Here is a 19,825-nt window from a genome sequence, read left to right on the forward strand (position 1 = left end):
TCCATTTCGGAATGGCAGGCAGTGACCAGTGGGGTACCGCAGGGATCAGTACTGGGACCGCAGCTTTTTACAATATATGTTCATGATATAGAAGATGCTATTAGCAATAACATTAGCAAATTTGCTGATGATACTGAGCTGGGTGGCAGGGTGAAATGTGATGAGGATGTTAGGAGATTACCGGGTGACCTGGACAAGTTAGGTGAGTGGTCAGATGCATGGCAGATGCACTTTAATGTGGATAAATGGATGCTTATCCACTTTGGTGGCAAGAACAGGAAGGCAGATTACTACCTAAATGGAATCAATTTCGGTCAAGGGACAGTACCGAGAGATCTGGGGGTTCTTGTACACCACTCAATGAAGGTAAGCATGCAGGTACAGCAGGTAGTGAAGAAGGCTAATAGCATGCTGGCCTTCATAACAAGAGGGATCGAGTACAGAAGCAAAGAGGTTCTTCTGCAGGTGTACAGGGCCCTGGTGAGACCACACCTGGAGTACTGTGTGCAGTTCTGGTCTCCAAATTTGAGGAGAGACATTCCGGCTATTGAGGGAGTGCAGCGTAGGTTGACGAGGTCAATTCCTGGAATGGCGGGATTACCTTACACTGAAAGACTGGAGCGACTGGGCTCGTGTACCCTTGAGTTTAGAAGACTGAGAGGGGATCTGGTTGAGACATATAAGATTATCAAAGGATTGGACACTCTGGCGGCAGGAAACGTGAGTGCCGAAACAGAGGACACAGCTTAAAAATACGGGGTAGACCGTTTAGGACAGAGATGAGGAGAAACGTCTTCACCCAGAGAGTGGTGGCTGTGTGGAATGCTCTGCCCCAGAGGGCAGTGGAGGCCCAGTCTCTGGATTCATTGAAGAAAGAGTTGGACAGAGCTCTCAAGGATAGTGGAATCAAGGCTTATGGAGATAAGGCAGGAACAGGATACTGATTAAGGATGATCAGCCATGATCATATTGAATGGTGGTGCAGGCTCCAAGGGCAGAATGGCCAACTCCTGCACCTATTGTCTATTGCCCTCCTTTCCTGACTGCCAGCCGCAGACAGCGTGCAGCCCCAATCCCTTTCTTTCCCTCTTTCTTGCTGATTTTGGCAGCGCTCCGCTCTCCTCCCCTCCCTGTCTCCTGCCTGCAGCGGCAGCAAAAATAACCTGTCGCTGCATTGCGTGCGTGGCCCAACACGAGTGCAGAGGGGTGACTTGAGCAGCCCCTGCTGGCGGAAAAAGTCTACTGCACCTGGTATTCCCAGGCGGTCTCCCATCCAAGTACTAACCAGGCCTGAGTCTGCTTAGCTTCCGAGATCAGACGAGATCGGGCGTTTTCAGACTAGTATGGCCGTAGGCGCTGGCCCCTGCCTTTTCTCCCCACTTCAAGGCGTGCTGGCCAGCCACATTTTCTTTGCTGCTCTTTCTCTTGATCCCCTTTGTTTTTTTTTTCTCTCTTTTCTCTTTGCTCTTCCTCCTCCGTGCGTGCTTCCCTCCCTCCCTCCCTCCCTCCAGCTAGCCCTTGCCCACCAGGCTCCTGTCGTCTCCCACATCCCCACACAGGCCGACTGCAAGACCTCCCCCTGCTTCATAGGGCTGCAGCCTGCATTCTCTCATCCTTCCACACTCCTCCACGCCTCCATTTCGGAATGGCAGGCAGTGACCAGTGGGGTACCGCAGGGATCAGTCCTGGGACCGCAGCTTTTTACAATATATGTTCATGATATAGAAGATGCTATTAGCAATAACATTAGCAAATTTGCTGATGATACTGAGCTGGGTGGCAGGGTGAAATGTGATGAGGATGTTAGGAGATTACCGGGTGACCTGGACAAGTTAGGTGAGTGGTCAGATGCATGGCAGATGCACTTTAATGTGGATAAATGGATGCTTATCCACTTTGGTGGCAAGAACAGGAAGGCAGATTACTACCTAAATGGAATCAATTTCGGTCAAGGGACAGTACCGAGAGATCTGGGGGTTCTTGTACACCACTCAATGAAGGTAAGCATGCAGGTACAGCAGGTAGTGAAGAAGGCTAATAGCATGCTGGCCTTCATAACAAGAGGGATCGAGTACAGAAGCAAAGAGGTTCTTCTGCAGGTGTACAGGGCCCTGGTGAGACCACACCTGGAGTACTGTGTGCAGTTCTGGTCTCCAAATTTGAGGAGAGACATTCCGGCTATTGAGGGAGTGCAGCGTAGGTTGACGAGGTCAATTCCTGGAATGGCGGGATTACCTTACACTGAAAGACTGGAGCGACTGGGCTCGTGTACCCTTGAGTTTAGAAGACTGAGAGGGGATCTGGTTGAGACATATAAGATTATCAAAGGATTGGACACTCTGGCGGCAGGAAACGTGAGTGCCGAAACAGAGGACACAGCTTAAAAATACGGGGTAGACCGTTTAGGACAGAGATGAGGAGAAACGTCTTCACCCAGAGAGTGGTGGCTGTGTGGAATGCTCTGCCCCAGAGGGCAGTGGAGGCCCAGTCTCTGGATTCATTGAAGAAAGAGTTGGACAGAGCTCTCAAGGATAGTGGAATCAAGGCTTATGGAGATAAGGCAGGAACAGGATACTGATTAAGGATGATCAGCCATGATCATATTGAATGGTGGTGCAGGCTCCAAGGGCAGAATGGCCAACTCCTGCACCTATTGTCTATTGCCCTCCTTTCCTGACTGCCAGCCGCAGACAGCGTGCAGCCCCAATCCCTTTCTTTCCCTCTTTCTTGCTGATTTTGGCAGCGCTCCGCTCTCCTCCCCTCCCTGTCTCCTGCCTGCAGCGGCAGCAAAAATAACCTGTCGCTGCATTGCGTGCGTGGCCCAACACGAGTGCAGAGGGGTGACTTGAGCAGCCCCTGCTGGCGGAAAAAGCCTACTGCACCTGGTATTCCCAGGCGGTCTCCCATCCAAGTACTAACCAGGCCTGAGTCTGCTTAGCTTCCGAGATCAGACGAGATCGGGCGTTTTCAGACTAGTATGGCCGAAGGCGCTGGCCCCTGCCTTTTCTCCCCACTTCAAGGCGTGCTGGCCAGCCACATTTTCTTTGCTGCTCTTTCTCTTGATCCCCTTTGTTTTTTTTTTCTCTCTTTTCTCTTTGCTCTTCCTCCTCCGTGCGTGCTTCCCTCCCTCCCTCCAGCTAGCCCTTGCCCACCAGGCTCCTGTCGTCTCCCACATCCCCACACAGGCCGACTGCAAGACCTCCCCCTGCTTCATAGGGCTGCAGCCTGCATTCTCTCATCCTTCCACACTCCTCCACGCCTCCATTTCGGAATGGCAGGCAGTGACCAGTGGGGTACCGCAGGGATCAGTACTGGGACCGCAGCTTTTTACAATATATGTTCATGATATAGAAGATGCTATTAGCAATAACATTAGCAAATTTGCTGATGATACTGAGCTGGGTGGCAGGGTGAAATGTGATGAGGATGTTAGGAGATTACCGGGTGACCTGGACAAGTTAGGTGAGTGGTCAGATGCATGGCAGATGCACTTTAATGTGGATAAATGGATGCTTATCCACTTTGGTGGCAAGAACACGAAGGCAGATTACTACCTAAATGGAATCAATTTCGGTCAAGGGACAGTACCGAGAGATCTGGGGGTTCTTGTACACCACTCAATGAAGGTAAGCATGCAGGTACAGCAGGTAGTGAAGAAGGCTAATAGCATGCTGGCCTTCATAACAAGAGGGATCGAGTACAGAAGCAAAGAGGTTCTTCTGCAGGTGTACAGGGCCCTGGTGAGACCACACCTGGAGTACTGTGTGCAGTTCTGGTCTCCAAATTTGAGGAGAGACATTCCGGCTATTGAGGGAGTGCAGCGTAGGTTGACGAGGTCAATTCCTGGAATGGCGGGATTACCTTACACTGAAAGACTGGAGCGACTGGGCTCGTGTACCCTTGAGTTTAGAAGACTGAGAGGGGATCTGGTTGAGACATATAAGATTATCAAAGGATTGGACACTCTGGCGGCAGGAAACGTGAGTGCCGAAACAGAGGACACAGCTTAAAAATACGGGGTAGACCGTTTAGGACAGAGATGAGGAGAAACGTCTTCACCCAGAGAGTGGTGGCTGTGTGGAATGCTCTGCCCCAGAGGGCAGTGGAGGCCCAGTCTCTGGATTCATTGAAGAAAGAGTTGGACAGAGCTCTCAAGGATAGTGGAATCAAGGCTTATGGAGATAAGGCAGGAACAGGATACTGATTAAGGATGATCAGCCATGATCATATTGAATGGTGGTGCAGGCTCCAAGGGCAGAATGGCCAACTCCTGCACCTATTGTCTATTGCCCTCCTTTCCTGACTGCCAGCCGCAGACAGCGTGCAGCCCCAATCCCTTTCTTTCCCTCTTTCTTGCTGATTTTGGCAGCGCTCCGCTCTCCTCCCCTCCCTGTCTCCTGCCTGCAGCGGCAGCAAAAATAACCTGTCGCTGCATTGCGTGCGTGGCCCAACACGAGTGCAGAGGGGTGACTTGAGCAGCCCCTGCTGGCGGAAAAAGCCTACTGCACCTGGTATTCCCAGGCGGTCTCCCATCCAATTACTAACCAGGCCTGAGTCTGCTTAGCTTCCGAGATCAGACGAGATCGGGCGTTTTCAGACTAGTACGGCCGTAGGCACTGGCCCCTGCCTTTTCTCCCCACTTCAAGGCGTGCTGGCCAGCCACATTTTCTTTGCTGCTCTTTCTCTTGATCCCCTTTGTTATTTTTTTCTCTCTTTTCTCTTTGATCTTCCTCCTCCGTGCGTGCTTCCCTCCCTCCCTCCCTCCCTCCAGCTAGCCCTTGCCCACCAGGCTCCTGTCGTCTCCCACATCCCCACACAGGCCGACTGCAAGACCTCCCCCTGCTTCATAGGGCTGCAGCCTGCATTCTCTCATCCTTCCACACTCCTCCACGCCTCCATTTCGGAATGGCAGGCAGTGACCTGTGGGGTACCGCAGGGATCAGTACTGGGACCGCAGCTTTTTACAATATATGTTCATGATATAGAAGATGCTATTAGCAATAACATTAGCAAATTTGCTGATGATACTGAGCTGGGTGGCAGGGTGAAATGTGATGAGGATGTTAGGAGATTACCGGGTGACCTGGACAAGTTAGGTGAGTGGTCAGATGCATGGCAGATGCACTTTAATGTGGATAAATGGATGCTTATCCACTTTGGTGGCAAGAACAGGAAGGCAGATTACTACCTAAATGGAATCAATTTCGGTCAAGGGACAGTACCGAGAGATCTGGGGGTTCTTGTACACCACTCAATGAAGGTAAGCATGCAGGTACAGCAGGTAGTGAAGAAGGCTAATAGCATGCTGGCCTTCATAACAAGAGGGATCGAGTACAGAAGCAAAGAGGTTCTTCTGCAGGTGTACAGGGCCCTGGTGAGACCACACCTGGAGTACTGTGTGCAGTTCTGGTCTCCAAATTTGAGGAGAGACATTCCGGCTATTGAGGGAGTGCAGCGTAGGTTGACGAGGTCAATTCCTGGAATGGCGGGATTACCTTACACTGAAAGACTGGAGCGACTGGGCTCGTGTACCCTTGAGTTTAGAAGACTGAGAGGGGATCTGGTTGAGACATATAAGATTATCAAAGGATTGGACACTCTGGCGGCAGGAAACGTGAGTGCCGAAACAGAGGACACAGCTTAAAAATACGGGGTAGACCGTTTAGGACAGAGATGAGGAGAAACGTCTTCACCCAGAGAGTGGTGGCTGTGTGGAATGCTCTGCCCCAGAGGGCAGTGGAGGCCCAGTCTCTGGATTCATTGAAGAAAGAGTTGGACAGAGCTCTCAAGGATAGTGGAATCAAGGCTTATGGAGATAAGGCAGGAACAGGATACTGATTAAGGATGATCAGCCATGATCATATTGAATGGTGGTGCAGGCTCCAAGGGCAGAATGGCCAACTCCTGCACCTATTGTCTATTGCCCTCCTTTCCTGACTGCCAGCCGCAGACAGCGTGCAGCCCCAATCCCTTTCTTTCCCTCTTTCTTGCTGATTTTGGCAGCGCTCCGCTCTCCTCCCCTCCCTGTCTCCTGCCTGCAGCGGCAGCAAAAATAACCTGTCGCTGCATTGCGTGCGTGGCCCAACACGAGTGCAGAGGGGTGACTTGAGCAGCCCCTGCTGGCGGAAAAAGCCTACTGCACCTGGTATTCCCAGGCGGTCTCCCATCCAAGTACTAACCAGGCCTGAGTCTGCTTAGCTTCCGAGATCAGACGAGATCAGGCGTTTTCAGACTAGTATGGCCGTAGGCGCTGGCCCCTGCCTTTTCTCCCCACTTCAAGGCGTGCTGGCCAGCCACATTTTCTTTGCTGCTCTTTCTCTTGATCCCCTTTGGTTTTTTTTTCTCTCTTTTCTCTTTGCTCTTCCTCCTCCGTGCGTGCTTCCCTCCCTCCCTCCAGCTAGCCCTTGCCCACCAGGCTCCTGTCGTCTCCCACATCCCCACACAGGCCGACTGCAAGACCTCCCCCTGCTTCATAGGGCTGCAGCCTGCATTCTCTCATCCTTCCACACTCCTCCACGCCTCCATTTCGGAATGGCAGGCAGTGACCTGTGGGGTACCGCAGGGATCAGTACTGGGACCGCAGCTTTTTACAATATATGTTCATGATATAGAAGATGCTATTAGCAATAAAATTAGCAAATTTGCTGATGATACTGAGCTGGGTGGCAGGGTGAAATGTGATGAGGATGTTAGGAGATTACCGGGTGACCTGGACAAGTTAGGTGAGTGGTCAGATGCATGGCAGATGCACTTTAATGTGGATAAATGGATGCTTATCCACTTTGGTGGCAAGAACAGGAAGGCAGATTACTACCTAAATGGAATCAATTTCGGTCAAGGGACAGTACCGAGAGATCTGGGGGTTCTTGTACACCACTCAATGAAGGTAAGCATGCAGGTACAGCAGGTAGTGAAGAAGGCTAATAGCATGCTGGCCTTCATAACAAGAGGGATCGAGTACAGAAGCAAAGAGGTTCTTCTGCAGGTGTACAGGGCCCTGGTGAGACCACACCTGGAGTACTGTGTGCAGTTCTGGTCTCCAAATTTGAGGAGAGACATTCCGGCTATTGAGGGAGTGCAGCGTAGGTTGACGAGGTCAATTCCTGGAATGGCGGGATTACCTTACACTGAAAGACTGGAGCGACTGGGCTCGTGTACCCTTGAGTTTAGAAGACTGAGAGGGGATCTAGTTGAGACATATAAGATTATCAAAGGATTGGACACTCTGGCGGCAGGAAACGTGAGTGCCGAAACAGAGGACACAGCTTAAAAATACGGGGTAGACCGTTTAGGACAGAGATGAGGAGAAACGTCTTCACCCAGAGAGTGGTGGCTGTGTGGAATGCTCTGCCCCAGAGGGCAGTGGAGGCCCAGTCTCTGGATTCATTGAAGAAAGAGTTGGACAGAGCTCTCAAGGATAGTGGAATCAAGGCTTATGGAGATAAGGCAGGAACAGGATACTGATTAAGGATGATCAGCCATGATCATATTGAATGGTGGTGCAGGCTCCAAGGGCAGAATGGCCAACTCCTGCACCTATTGTCTATTGCCCTCCTTTCCTGACTGCCAGCCGCAGACAGCGTGCAGCCCCAATCCCTTTCTTTCCCTCTTTCTTGCTGATTTTGGCAGCGCTCCGCTCTCCTCCCCTCCCTGTCTCCTGCCTGCAGCGGCAGCAAAAATAACCTGTCGCTGCATTGCGTGCGTGGCCCAACACGAGTGCAGAGGGGTGACTTGAGCAGCCCCTGCTGGCGGAAAAAGCCTACTGCACCTGGTATTCCCAGGCGGTCTCCCATCCAAGTACTAACCAGGCCTGAGTCTGCTTAGCTTCCGAGATCAGACGAGATCAGGCGTTTTCAGACTAGTATGGCCGTAGGCGCTGGCCCCTGCCTTTTCTCCCCACTTCAAGGCGTGCTGGCCAGCCACATTTTCTTTGCTGCTCTTTCTCTTGATCCCCTTTGTTTTTTTTTTCTCTCTTTTCTCTTTGCTCTTCCTCCTCCGTGCGTGCTTCCCTCCCTCCCTCCAGCTAGCCCTTGCCCACCAGGCTCCTGTCGTCTCCCACATCCCCACACAGGCCGACTGCAAGACCTCCCCCTGCTTCATAGGGCTGCAGCCTGCATTCTCTCATCCTTCCACACTCCTCCACGCCTCCATTTCGGAATGGCAGGCAGTGACCTGTGGGGTACCGCAGGGATCAGTACTGGGACCGCAGCTTTTTACAATATATGTTCATGATATAGAAGATGCTATTAGCAATAACATTAGCAAATTTGCTGATGATACTGAGCTGGGTGGCAGGGTGAAATGTGATGAGGATGTTAGGAGATTACCGGGTGACCTGGACAAGTTAGGTGAGTGGTCAGATGCATGGCAGATGCACTTTAATGTGGATAAATGGATGCTTATCCACTTTGGTGGCAAGAACAGGAAGGCAGATTACTACCTAAATGGAATCAATTTCGGTCAAGGGACAGTACCGAGAGATCTGGGGGTTCTTGTACACCACTCAATGAAGGTAAGCATGCAGGTACAGCAGGTAGTGAAGAAGGCTAATAGCATGCTGGCCTTCATAACAAGAGGGATCGAGTACAGAAGCAAAGAGGTTCTTCTGCAGGTGTACAGGGCCCTGGTGAGACCACACCTGGAGTACTGTGTGCAGTTCTGGTCTCCAAATTTGAGGAGAGACATTCCGGCTATTGAGGGAGTGCAGCGTAGGTTGACGAGGTCAATTCCTGGAATGGCGGGATTACCTTACACTGAAAGACTGGAGCGACTGGGCTCGTGTACCCTTGAGTTTAGAAGACTGAGAGGGGATCTGGTTGAGACATATAAGATTATCAAAGGATTGGACACTCTGGCGGCAGGAAACGTGAGTGCCGAAACAGAGGACACAGCTTAAAAATACGGGGTAGACCGTTTAGGACAGAGATGAGGAGAAACGTCTTCACCCAGAGAGTGGTGGCTGTGTGGAATGCTCTGCCCCAGAGGGCAGTGGAGGCCCAGTCTCTGGATTCATTGAAGAAAGAGTTGGACAGAGCTCTCAAGGATAGTGGAATCAAGGCTTATGGAGATAAGGCAGGAACAGGATACTGATTAAGGATGATCAGCCATGATCATATTGAATGGTGGTGCAGGCTCCAAGGGCAGAATGGCCAACTCCTGCACCTATTGTCTATTGCCCTCCTTTCCTGACTGCCAGCCGCAGACAGCGTGCAGCCCCAATCCCTTTCTTTCCCTCTTTCTTGCTGATTTTGGCAGCGCTCCGCTCTCCTCCCCTCCCTGTCTCCTGCCTGCAGCGGCAACAAAAATAACCTGTCGCTGCATTGCGTGCGTGGCCCAACACGAGTGCAGAGGGGTGACTTGAGCAGCCCCTGCTGGCGGAAAAAGCCTACTGCACCTGGTATTCCCAGGCGGTCTCCCATCCAAGTACTAACCAGGCCTGAGTCTGCTTAGCTTCCGAGATCAGACGAGATCAGGCGTTTTCAGACTAGTATGGCCGAAGGCGCTGGCCCCTGCCTTTTCTCCCCACTTCAAGGCGTGCTGGCCAGCCACATTTTCTTTGCTGCTCTTTCTCTTGATCCCCTTTGTTTTTTTTTTCTCTCTTTTCTCTTTGCTCTTCCTCCTCCGTGCGTGCTTCCCTCCCTCCCTCCAGCTAGCCCTTGCCCACCAGGCTCCTGTCGTCTCCCACATCCCCACACAGGCCGACTGCAAGACCTCCCCCTGCTTCATAGGGCTGCAGCCTGCATTCTCTCATCCTTCCACACTCCTCCACGCCTCCATTTCGGAATGGCAGGCAGTGACCTGTGGGGTACCGCAGGGATCAGTACTGGGACCGCAGCTTTTTACAATATATGTTCATGATATAGAAGATGCTATTAGCAATAACATTAGCAAATTTGCTGATGATACTGAGCTGGGTGGCAGGGTGAAATGTGATGAGGATGTTAGGAGATTACCGGGTGACCTGGACAAGTTAGGTGAGTGGTCAGATGCATGGCAGATGCACTTTAATGTGGATAAATGGATGCTTATCCACTTTGGTGGCAAGAACACGAAGGCAGATTACTACCTAAATGGAATCAATTTCGGTCAAGGGACAGTACCGAGAGATCTGGGGGTTCTTGTACACCACTCAATGAAGGTAAGCATGCAGGTACAGCAGGTAGTGAAGAAGGCTAATAGCATGCTGGCCTTCATAACAAGAGGGATCGAGTACAGAAGCAAAGAGGTTCTTCTGCAGGTGTACAGGGCCCTGGTGAGACCACACCTGGAGTACTGTGTGCAGTTCTGGTCTCCAAATTTGAGGAGAGACATTCCGGCTATTGAGGGAGTGCAGCGTAGGTTGACGAGGTCAATTCCTGGAATGGCGGGATTACCTTACACTGAAAGACTGGAGCGACTGGGCTCGTGTACCCTTGAGTTTAGAAGACTGAGAGGGGATCTGGTTGAGACATATAAGATTATCAAAGGATTGGACACTCTGGCGGCAGGAAACGTGAGTGCCGAAACAGAGGACACAGCTTAAAAATACGGGGTAGACCGTTTAGGACAGAGATGAGGAGAAACGTCTTCACCCAGAGAGTGGTGGCTGTGTGGAATGCTCTGCCCCAGAGGGCAGTGGAGGCCCAGTCTCTGGATTCATTGAAGAAAGAGTTGGACAGAGCTCTCAAGGATAGTGGAATCAAGGCTTATGGAGATAAGGCAGGAACAGGATACTGATTAAGGATGATCAGCCATGATCATATTGAATGGTGGTGCAGGCTCCAAGGGCAGAATGGCCAACTCCTGCACCTATTGTCTATTGCCCTCCTTTCCTGACTGCCAGCCGCAGACAGCGTGCAGCCCCAATCCCTTTCTTTCCCTCTTTCTTGCTGATTTTGGCAGCGCTCCGCTCTCCTCCCCTCCCTGTCTCCTGCCTGCAGCGGCAGCAAAAATAACCTGTCGCTGCATTGCGTGCGTGGCCCAACACGAGTGCAGAGGGGTGACTTGAGCAGCCCCTGCTGGCGGAAAAAGCCAACTGCACCTGGTATTCCAAGGCGGTCTCCCATCCAAGTACTAACCAGGCCTGAGTCTGCTTAGCTTCCGAGATCAGACGAGATCAGGCGTTTTCAGACTAGTATGGCCGTAGGCACTGGCCCCTGCCTTTTCTCCCCACTTCAAGGCGTGCTGGCCAGCCACATTTTCTTTGCTGCTCTTTCTCTTGATCCCCTTTGGTTTTTTTTTCTCTCTTTTCTCTTTGCTCTTCCTCCTCCGTGCGTGCTTCCCTCCCTCCCTCCAGCTAGCCCTTGCCCACCAGGCTCCTGTCGTCTCCCACATCCCCACACAGGCCGACTGCAAGACCTCCCCCTGCTTCATAGGGCTGCAGCCTGCATTCTCTCATCCTTCCACACTCCTCCACGCCTCCATTTCGGAATGGCAGGCAGTGACCTGTGGGGTACCGCAGGGATCAGTACTGGGACCGCAGCTTTTTACAATATATGTTCATGATATAGAAGATGCTATTAGCAATAACATTAGCAAATTTGCTGATGATACTGAGCTGGGTGGCAGGGTGAAATGTGATGAGGATGTTAGGAGATTACCGGGTGACCTGGACAAGTTAGGTGAGTGGTCAGATGCATGGCAGATGCACTTTAATGTGGATAAATGGATGCTTATCCACTTTGGTGGCAAGAACAGGAAGGCAGATTACTACCTAAATGGAATCAATTTCGGTCAAGGGACAGTACCGAGAGATCTGGGGGTTCTTGTACACCACTCAATGAAGGTAAGCATGCAGGTACAGCAGGTAGTGAAGAAGGCTAATAGCATGCTGGCCTTCATAACAAGAGGGATCGAGTACAGAAGCAAAGAGGTTCTTCTGCAGGTGTACAGGGCCCTGGTGAGACCACACCTGGAGTACTGTGTGCAGTTCTGGTCTCCAAATTTGAGGAGAGACATTCCGGCTATTGAGGGAGTGCAGCGTAGGTTGACGAGGTCAATTCCTGGAATGGCGGGATTACCTTACACTGAAAGACTGGAGCGACTGGGCTCGTGTACCCTTGAGTTTAGAAGACTGAGAGGGGATCTGGTTGAGACATATAAGATTATCAAAGGATTGGACACTCTGGCGGCAGGAAACGTGAGTGCCGAAACAGAGGACACAGCTTAAAAATACGGGGTAGACCGTTTAGGACAGAGATGAGGAGAAACGTCTTCACCCAGAGAGTGGTGGCTGTGTGGAATGCTCTGCCCCAGAGGGCAGTGGAGGCCCAGTCTCTGGATTCATTGAAGAAAGAGTTGGACAGAGCTCTCAAGGATAGTGGAATCAAGGCTTATGGAGATAAGGCAGGAACAGGATACTGATTAAGGATGATCAGCCATGATCATATTGAATGGTGGTGCAGGCTCCAAGGGCAGAATGGCCAACTCCTGCACCTATTGTCTATTGTCCTCCTTTCCTGACTGCCAGCCGCAGACAGCGTGCAGCCCCAATCCCTTTCTTTCCCTCTTTCTTGCTGACTTTGGCAGCGCTCCGCTCTCCTCCCCTCCCTGTCTCCTGCCTGCAGCGGCAGCAAAAATAACCTGTCGCTGCATTGCGTGCGTGGCCCAACACGAGTGCAGAGGGGTGACTTGAGCAGCCCCTGCTGGCGGAAAAAGCCTACTGCACCTGGCACTCCCAGGCGGTCTCCCATCCAAGTACTAACCAGGCCTGAGTCTGCTTAGCTTCCGAGATCAGACGAGATCGGGCGTTTTCAGACTAGTATGGCCGTAGGCGCTGGCCCCTGCCTTTTCTCCCCACTTCAAGGCGTGCTGGCCAGCCACATTTTCTTTGCTGCTCTTTCTCTTGATCCCCTTTGTTATTTTTTTCTCTCTTTTCTCTTTGATCTTCCTCCTCCGTGCGTGCTTCCCTCCCTCCCTCCCTCCCTCCAGCTAGCCCTTGCCCACCAGGCTCCTGTCGTCTCCCACATCCCCACACAGGCCGACTGCAAGACCTCCCCCTGCTTCATAGGGCTGCAGCCTGCATTCTCTCATCCTTCCACACTCCTCCACGCCTCCATTTCGGAATGGCAGGCAGTGACCTGTGGGGTACCGCAGGGATCAGTACTGGGACCGCAGCTTTTTACAATATATGTTCATGATATAGAAGATGCTATTAGCAATAACATTAGCAAATTTGCTGATGATACTGAGCTGGGTGGCAGGGTGAAATGTGATGAGGATGTTAGGAGATTACCGGGTGACCTGGACAAGTTAGGTGAGTGGTCAGATGCATGGCAGATGCACTTTAATGTGGATAAATGGATGCTTATCCACTTTGGTGGCAAGAACACGAAGGCAGATTACTACCTAAATGGAATCAATTTCGGTCAAGGGACAGTACCGAGAGATCTGGGGGTTCTTGTACACCACTCAATGAAGGTAAGCATGCAGGTACAGCAGGTAGTGAAGAAGGCTAATAGCATGCTGGCCTTCATAACAAGAGGGATCGAGTACAGAAGCAAAGAGGTTCTTCTGCAGGTGTACAGGGCCCTGGTGAGACCACACCTGGAGTACTGTGTGCAGTTCTGGTCTCCAAATTTGAGGAGAGACATTCCGGCTATTGAGGGAGTGCAGCGTAGGTTGACGAGGTCAATTCCTGGAATGGCGGGATTACCTTACACTGAAAGACTGGAGCGACTGGGCTCGTGTACCCTTGAGTTTAGAAGACTGAGAGGGGATCTGGTTGAGACATATAAGATTATCAAAGGATTGGACACTCTGGCGGCAGGAAACGTGAGTGCCGAAACAGAGGACACAGCTTAAAAATACGGGGTAGACCGTTTAGGACAGAGATGAGGAGAAACGTCTTCACCCAGAGAGTGGTGGCTGTGTGGAATGCTCTGCCCCAGAGGGCAGTGGAGGCCCAGTCTCTGGATTCATTGAAGAAAGAGTTGGACAGAGCTCTCAAGGATAGTGGAATCAAGGCTTATGGAGATAAGGCAGGAACAGGATACTGATTAAGGATGATCAGCCATGATCATATTGAATGGTGGTGCAGGCTCCAAGGGCAGAATGGCCAACTCCTGCACCTATTGTCTATTGCCCTCCTTTCCTGACTGCCAGCCGCAGACAGCGTGCAGCCCCAATCCCTTTCTTTCCCTCTTTCTTGCTGATTTTGGCAGCGCTCCGCTCTCCTCCCCTCCCTGTCTCCTGCCTGCAGCGGCAGCAAAAATAACCTGTCGCTGCATTGCGTGCGTGGCCCAACACGAGTGCAGAGGGGTGACTTGAGCAGCCCCTGCTGGCGGAAAAAGCCTACTGCACCTGGTATTCCCAGGCGGTCTCCCATCCAAGTACTAACCAGGCCTGAGTCTGCTTAGCTTCTGAGATCAGACGAGATCAGGCGTTTTCAGACTAGTATGGCCGTAGGCGCTGGCCCCTGCCTTTTCTCCCCACTTCAAGGCGTGCTGGCCAGCCACATTTTCTTTGCTGCTCTTTCTCTTGATCCCCTTTGTTTTTTTTTTCTCTCTTTTCTCTTTGCTCTTCCTCCTCCGTGCGTGCTTCCCTCCCTCCCTCCAGCTAGCCCTTGCCCACCAGGCTCCTGTCGTCTCCCACATCCCCACACAGGCCGACTGCAAGACCTCCCCCTGCTTCATAGGGCTGCAGCCTGCATTCTCTCATCCTTCCACACTCCTCCACGCCTCCATTTCGGAATGGCAGGCAGTGACCTGTGGGGTACCGCAGGGATCAGTACTGGGACCGCAGCTTTTTACAATATATGTTCATGATATAGAAGATGCTATTAGCAATAACATTAGCAAATTTGCTGATGATACTGAGCTGGGTGGCAGGGTGAAATGTGATGAGGATGTTAGGAGATTACCGGGTGACCTGGACAAGTTAGGTGAGTGGTCAGATGCATGGCAGATGCACTTTAATGTGGATAAATGGATGCTTATCCACTTTGGTGGCAAGAACAGGAAGGCAGATTACTACCTAAATGGAATCAATTTCGGTCAAGGGACAGTACCGAGAGATCTGGGGGTTCTTGTACACCACTCAATGAAGGTAAGCATGCAGGTACAGCAGGTAGTGAAGAAGGCTAATAGCATGCTGGCCTTCATAACAAGAGGGATCGAGTACAGAAGCAAAGAGGTTCTTCTGCAGGTGTACAGGGCCCTGGTGAGACCACACCTGGAGTACTGTGTGCAGTTCTGGTCTCCAAATTTGAGGAGAGACATTCCGGCTATTGAGGGAGTGCAGCGTAGGTTGACGAGGTCAATTCCTGGAATGGCGGGATTACCTTACACTGAAAGACTGGAGCGACTGGGCTCGTGTACCCTTGAGTTTAGAAGACTGAGAGGGGATCTGGTTGAGACATATAAGATTATCAAAGGATTGGACACTCTGGCGGCAGGAAACGTGAGTGCCGAAACAGAGGACACAGCTTAAAAATACGGGGTAGACCGTTTAGGACAGAGATGAGGAGAAACGTCTTCACCCAGAGAGTGGTGGCTGTGTGGAATGCTCTGCCCCAGAGGGCAGTGGAGGCCCAGTCTCTGGATTCATTGAAGAAAGAGTTGGACAGAGCTCTCAAGGATAGTGGAATCAAGGCTTATGGAGATAAGGCAGGAACAGGATACTGATTAAGGATGATCAGCCATGATCATATTGAATGGTGGTGCAGGCTCCAAGGGCAGAATGGCCAACTCCTGCACCTATTGTCTATTGTCCTCCTTTCCTGACTGCCAGCCGCAGACAGCGTGCAGCCCCAATCCCTTTCTTTCCCTCTTTCTTGCTGACTTTGGCAGCGCTCCGCTCTCCTCCCCTCCCTGTCTCCTGCCTGCAGCGGCAGCAAAAATAACCTGTCGCTGCATTGCGTGCGTGGCCCAACACGAGTGCAGAGGGGTGACTTGAGCAGCCCCTGCTGGCGGAAAAAGCCTACTGCACCTGGCACTCCCAGGCGGTCTCCCATCCAAGTACTAACCAGGCCTGAGTCTGCTTAGCTTCCGAGATCAGACGAGATCGGGCGTTTTCAGACTAGTATGGCCGTAGGCGCTGGCCCCTGCCTTTTCTCCCCACTTCAAGGCGTGCTGGCCAGCCACATTTTCTTTGCTGCTCTTTCTCTTGATCCCCTTTGTTATTTTTTTCTCTCTTTTCTCTTTGATCTTCCTCCTCCGTGCGTGCTTCCCTCCCTCCCTCCCTCCCTCCAGCTAGCCCTTGCCCACCAGGCTCCTGTCGTCTCCCACATCCCCACACAGGCCGACTGCAAGACCTCCCCCTGCTTCATAGGGCTGCAGCCTGCATTCTCTCATCCTTCCACACTCCTCCACGCCTCCATTTCGGAATGGCAGGCAGTGACCTGTGGGGTACCGCAGGGATCAGTACTGGGACCGCAGCTTTTTACAATATATGTTCATGATATAGAAGATGCTATTAGCAATAACATTAGCAAATTTGCTGATGATACTGAGCTGGGTGGCAGGGTGAAATGTGATGAGGATGTTAGGAGATTACCGGGTGACCTGGACAAGTTAGGTGAGTGGTCAGATGCATGGCAGATGCACTTTAATGTGGATAAATGGATGCTTATCCACTTTGGTGGCAAGAACACGAAGGCAGATTACTACCTAAATGGAATCAATTTCGGTCAAGGGACAGTACCGAGAGATCTGGGGGTTCTTGTACACCACTCAATGAAGGTAAGCATGCAGGTACAGCAGGTAGTGAAGAAGGCTAATAGCATGCTGGCCTTCATAACAAGAGGGATCGAGTACAGAAGCAAAGAGGTTCTTCTGCAGGTGTACAGGGCCCTGGTGAGACCACACCTGGAGTACTGTGTGCAGTTCTGGTCTCCAAATTTGAGGAGAGACATTCCGGCTATTGAGGGAGTGCAGCGTAGGTTGACGAGGTCAATTCCTGGAATGGCGGGATTACCTTACACTGAAAGACTGGAGCGACTGGGCTCGTGTACCCTTGAGTTTAGAAGACTGAGAGGGGATCTGGTTGAGACATATAAGATTATCAAAGGATTGGACACTCTGGCGGCAGGAAACGTGAGTGCCGAAACAGAGGACACAGCTTAAAAATACGGGGTAGACCGTTTAGGACAGAGATGAGGAGAAACGTCTTCACCCAGAGAGTGGTGGCTGTGTGGAATGCTCTGCCCCAGAGGGCAGTGGAGGCCCAGTCTCTGGATTCATTGAAGAAAGAGTTGGACAGAGCTCTCAAGGATAGTGGAATCAAGGCTTATGGAGATAAGGCAGGAACAGGATACTGATTAAGGATGATCAGCCATGATCATATTGAATGGTGGTGCAGGCTCCAAGGGCAGAATGGCCAACTCCTGCACCTATTGTCTATTGCCCTCCTTTCCTGACTGCCAGCCGCAGACAGCGTGCAGCCCCAATCCCTTTCTTTCCCTCTTTCTTGCTGATTTTGGCAGCGCTCCGCTCTCCTCCCCTCCCTGTCTCCTGCCTGCAGCGGCAGCAAAAATAACCTGTCGCTGCATTGCGTGCGTGGCCCAACACGAGTGCAGAGGGGTGACTTGAGCAGCCCCTGCTGGCGGAAAAAGCCTACTGCACCTGGTATTCCCAGGCGGTCTCCCATCCAAGTACTAACCAGGCCTGAGTCTGCTTAGCTTCTGAGATCAGACGAGATCAGGCGTTTTCAGACTAGTATGGCCGTAGGCGCTGGCCCCTGCCTTTTCTCCCCACTTCAAGGCGTGCTGGCCAGCCACATTTTCTTTGCTGCTCTTTCTCTTGATCCCCTTTGTTTTTTTTTTCTCTCTTTTCTCTTTGCTCTTCCTCCTCCGTGCGTGCTTCCCTCCCTCCCTCCAGCTAGCCCTTGCCCACCAGGCTCCTGTCGTCTCCCACATCCCCACACAGGCCGACTGCAAGACCTCCCCCTGCTTCATAGGGCTGCAGCCTGCATTCTCTCATCCTTCCACACTCCTCCACGCCTCCATTTCGGAATGGCAGGCAGTGACCTGTGGGGTACCGCAGGGATCAGTACTGGGACCGCAGCTTTTTACAATATATGTTCATGATATAGAAGATGCTATTAGCAATAACATTAGCAAATTTGCTGATGATACTGAGCTGGGTGGCAGGGTGAAATGTGATGAGGATGTTAGGAGATTACCGGGTGACCTGGACAAGTTAGGTGAGTGGTCAGATGCATGGCAGATGCACTTTAATGTGGATAAATGGATGCTTATCCACTTTGGTGGCAAGAACAGGAAGGCAGATTACTACCTAAATGGAATCAATTTCGGTCAAGGGACAGTACCGAGAGATCTGGGGGTTCTTGTACACCACTCAATGAAGGTAAGCATGCAGGTACAGCAGGTAGTGAAGAAGGCTAATAGCATGCTGGCCTTCATAACAAGAGGGATCGAGTACAGAAGCAAAGAGGTTCTTCTGCAGGTGTACAGGGCCCTGGTGAGACCACACCTGGAGTACTGTGTGCAGTTCTGGTCTCCAAATTTGAGGAGAGACATTCCGGCTATTGAGGGAGTGCAGCGTAGGTTGACGAGGTCAATTCCTGGAATGGCGGGATTACCTTACACTGAAAGACTGGAGCGACTGGGCTCGTGTACCCTTGAGTTTAGAAGACTGAGAGGGGATCTGGTTGAGACATATAAGATTATCAAAGGATTGGACACTCTGGCGGCAGGAAACGTGAGTGCCGAAACAGAGGACACAGCTTAAAAATACGGGGTAGACCGTTTAGGACAGAGATGAGGAGAAACGTCTTCACCCAGAGAGTGGTGGCTGTGTGGAATGCTCTGCCCCAGAGGGCAGTGGAGGCCCAGTCTCTGGATTCATTGAAGAAAGAGTTGGACAGAGCTCTCAAGGATAGTGGAATCAAGGCTTATGGAGATAAGGCAGGAACAGGATACTGATTAAGGATGATCAGCCATGATCATATTGAATGGTGGTGCAGGCTCCAAGGGCAGAATGGCCAACTCCTGCACCTATTGTCTATTGTCCTCCTTTCCTGACTGCCAGCCGCAGACAGCGTGCAGCCCCAATCCCTTTCTTTCCCTCTTTCTTGCTGATTTTGGCAGCGCTCCGCTCTCCTCCCCTCCCTGTCTCCTGCCTGCAGCGGCAGCAAAAATAACCTGTCGCTGCATTGCGTGCGTGGCCCAACACGAGTGCAGAGGGGTGACTTGAGCAGCCCCTGCTGGCGGAAAAAGCCTACTGCACCTGGTATTCCCAGGCGGTCTCCCATCCAAGTACTAACCAGGCCTGAGTCTGCTTAGCTTCCGAGATCAGACAAGATCAGGCGTTTTCAGACTAGTATGGCCGTAGGCGCTGGCCCCTGCCTTTTCTCCCCACTTCAAGGCGTGCTGGCCAGCCACATTTTCTTTGCTGCTCTTTCTCTTGATCCCCTTTGGTTTTTTTTTCTCTCTTTTCTCTTTGCTCTTCCTCCTCCGTGCGTGCTTCCCTCCCTCCCTCCCTCCCTCCAGCTAGCCCTTGCCCACCAGGCTCCTGTCGTCTCCCACATCCCCACACAGGCCGACTGCAAGACCTCCCCCTGCTTCATAGGGCTGCAGCCTGCATTCTCTCATCCTTCCACACTCCTCCACGCCTCCATTTCGGAATGGCAGGCAGTGACCTGTGGGGTACCGCAGGGATCAGTACTGGGACCGCAGCTTTTTACAATATATGTTCATGATATAGAAGATGCTATTAGCAATAACATTAGCAAATTTGCTGATGATACTGAGCTGGGTGGCAGGGCGAAATGTGATGAGGATGTTAGGAGATTACCGGGTGACCTGGACAAGTTAGGTGAGTGGTCAGATGCATGGCAGATGCACTTTAATGTGGATAAATGGATGCTTATCCACTTTGGTGGCAAG

The 19,825-nt window shown here is 51.7% G+C and overlaps 12 non-coding genes across 12 annotated transcripts; all 12 read right to left on the reverse strand.

Annotated features, from left to right (window-relative positions):
• Positions 1-1,236: 1,236 nt before the first annotated feature.
• LOC140468007 (5S ribosomal RNA) lies at positions 1,237-1,355 on the reverse strand. Its single transcript, XR_011955564.1, has one exon. It is a non-coding gene; the product is annotated as a 5S ribosomal RNA (ribosomal RNA).
• Positions 1,356-2,870: 1,515 nt separating this feature from the next.
• On the reverse strand, positions 2,871-2,989 carry LOC140467512 (5S ribosomal RNA). Its single transcript, XR_011955485.1, has one exon. It is a non-coding gene; the product is annotated as a 5S ribosomal RNA (ribosomal RNA).
• A 1,507-nt stretch (positions 2,990-4,496) lies between these two features.
• Positions 4,497-4,615, reverse strand: LOC140470308 (5S ribosomal RNA). The gene has a single exon (XR_011956474.1). It is a non-coding gene; the product is annotated as a 5S ribosomal RNA (ribosomal RNA).
• Positions 4,616-6,130: 1,515 nt separating this feature from the next.
• Positions 6,131-6,249, reverse strand: LOC140475863 (5S ribosomal RNA). Its single transcript, XR_011960348.1, has one exon. It is a non-coding gene; the product is annotated as a 5S ribosomal RNA (ribosomal RNA).
• Positions 6,250-7,756: 1,507 nt separating this feature from the next.
• Positions 7,757-7,875, reverse strand: LOC140475864 (5S ribosomal RNA). Its single transcript, XR_011960349.1, has one exon. It is a non-coding gene; the product is annotated as a 5S ribosomal RNA (ribosomal RNA).
• A 1,507-nt stretch (positions 7,876-9,382) lies between these two features.
• On the reverse strand, positions 9,383-9,501 carry LOC140469323 (5S ribosomal RNA). The gene has a single exon (XR_011956064.1). It is a non-coding gene; the product is annotated as a 5S ribosomal RNA (ribosomal RNA).
• Positions 9,502-11,008: 1,507 nt separating this feature from the next.
• LOC140470490 (5S ribosomal RNA) lies at positions 11,009-11,127 on the reverse strand. The gene has a single exon (XR_011956491.1). It is a non-coding gene; the product is annotated as a 5S ribosomal RNA (ribosomal RNA).
• Positions 11,128-12,634: 1,507 nt separating this feature from the next.
• Positions 12,635-12,753, reverse strand: LOC140468024 (5S ribosomal RNA). The gene has a single exon (XR_011955571.1). It is a non-coding gene; the product is annotated as a 5S ribosomal RNA (ribosomal RNA).
• A 1,515-nt stretch (positions 12,754-14,268) lies between these two features.
• Positions 14,269-14,387, reverse strand: LOC140475687 (5S ribosomal RNA). Its single transcript, XR_011960179.1, has one exon. It is a non-coding gene; the product is annotated as a 5S ribosomal RNA (ribosomal RNA).
• Positions 14,388-15,894: 1,507 nt separating this feature from the next.
• LOC140468031 (5S ribosomal RNA) lies at positions 15,895-16,013 on the reverse strand. The gene has a single exon (XR_011955576.1). It is a non-coding gene; the product is annotated as a 5S ribosomal RNA (ribosomal RNA).
• Positions 16,014-17,528: 1,515 nt separating this feature from the next.
• On the reverse strand, positions 17,529-17,647 carry LOC140475688 (5S ribosomal RNA). Its single transcript, XR_011960180.1, has one exon. It is a non-coding gene; the product is annotated as a 5S ribosomal RNA (ribosomal RNA).
• A 1,507-nt stretch (positions 17,648-19,154) lies between these two features.
• Positions 19,155-19,273, reverse strand: LOC140469623 (5S ribosomal RNA). The gene has a single exon (XR_011956179.1). It is a non-coding gene; the product is annotated as a 5S ribosomal RNA (ribosomal RNA).
• Between the last annotated feature and the right edge of the window lie 552 nt (positions 19,274-19,825).

The sequence above is a fragment of the Chiloscyllium punctatum genome, chromosome 3 (assembly GCF_047496795.1).
Source record: "Chiloscyllium punctatum isolate Juve2018m chromosome 3, sChiPun1.3, whole genome shotgun sequence".
NCBI lineage: Eukaryota > Metazoa > Chordata > Chondrichthyes > Orectolobiformes > Hemiscylliidae > Chiloscyllium > Chiloscyllium punctatum.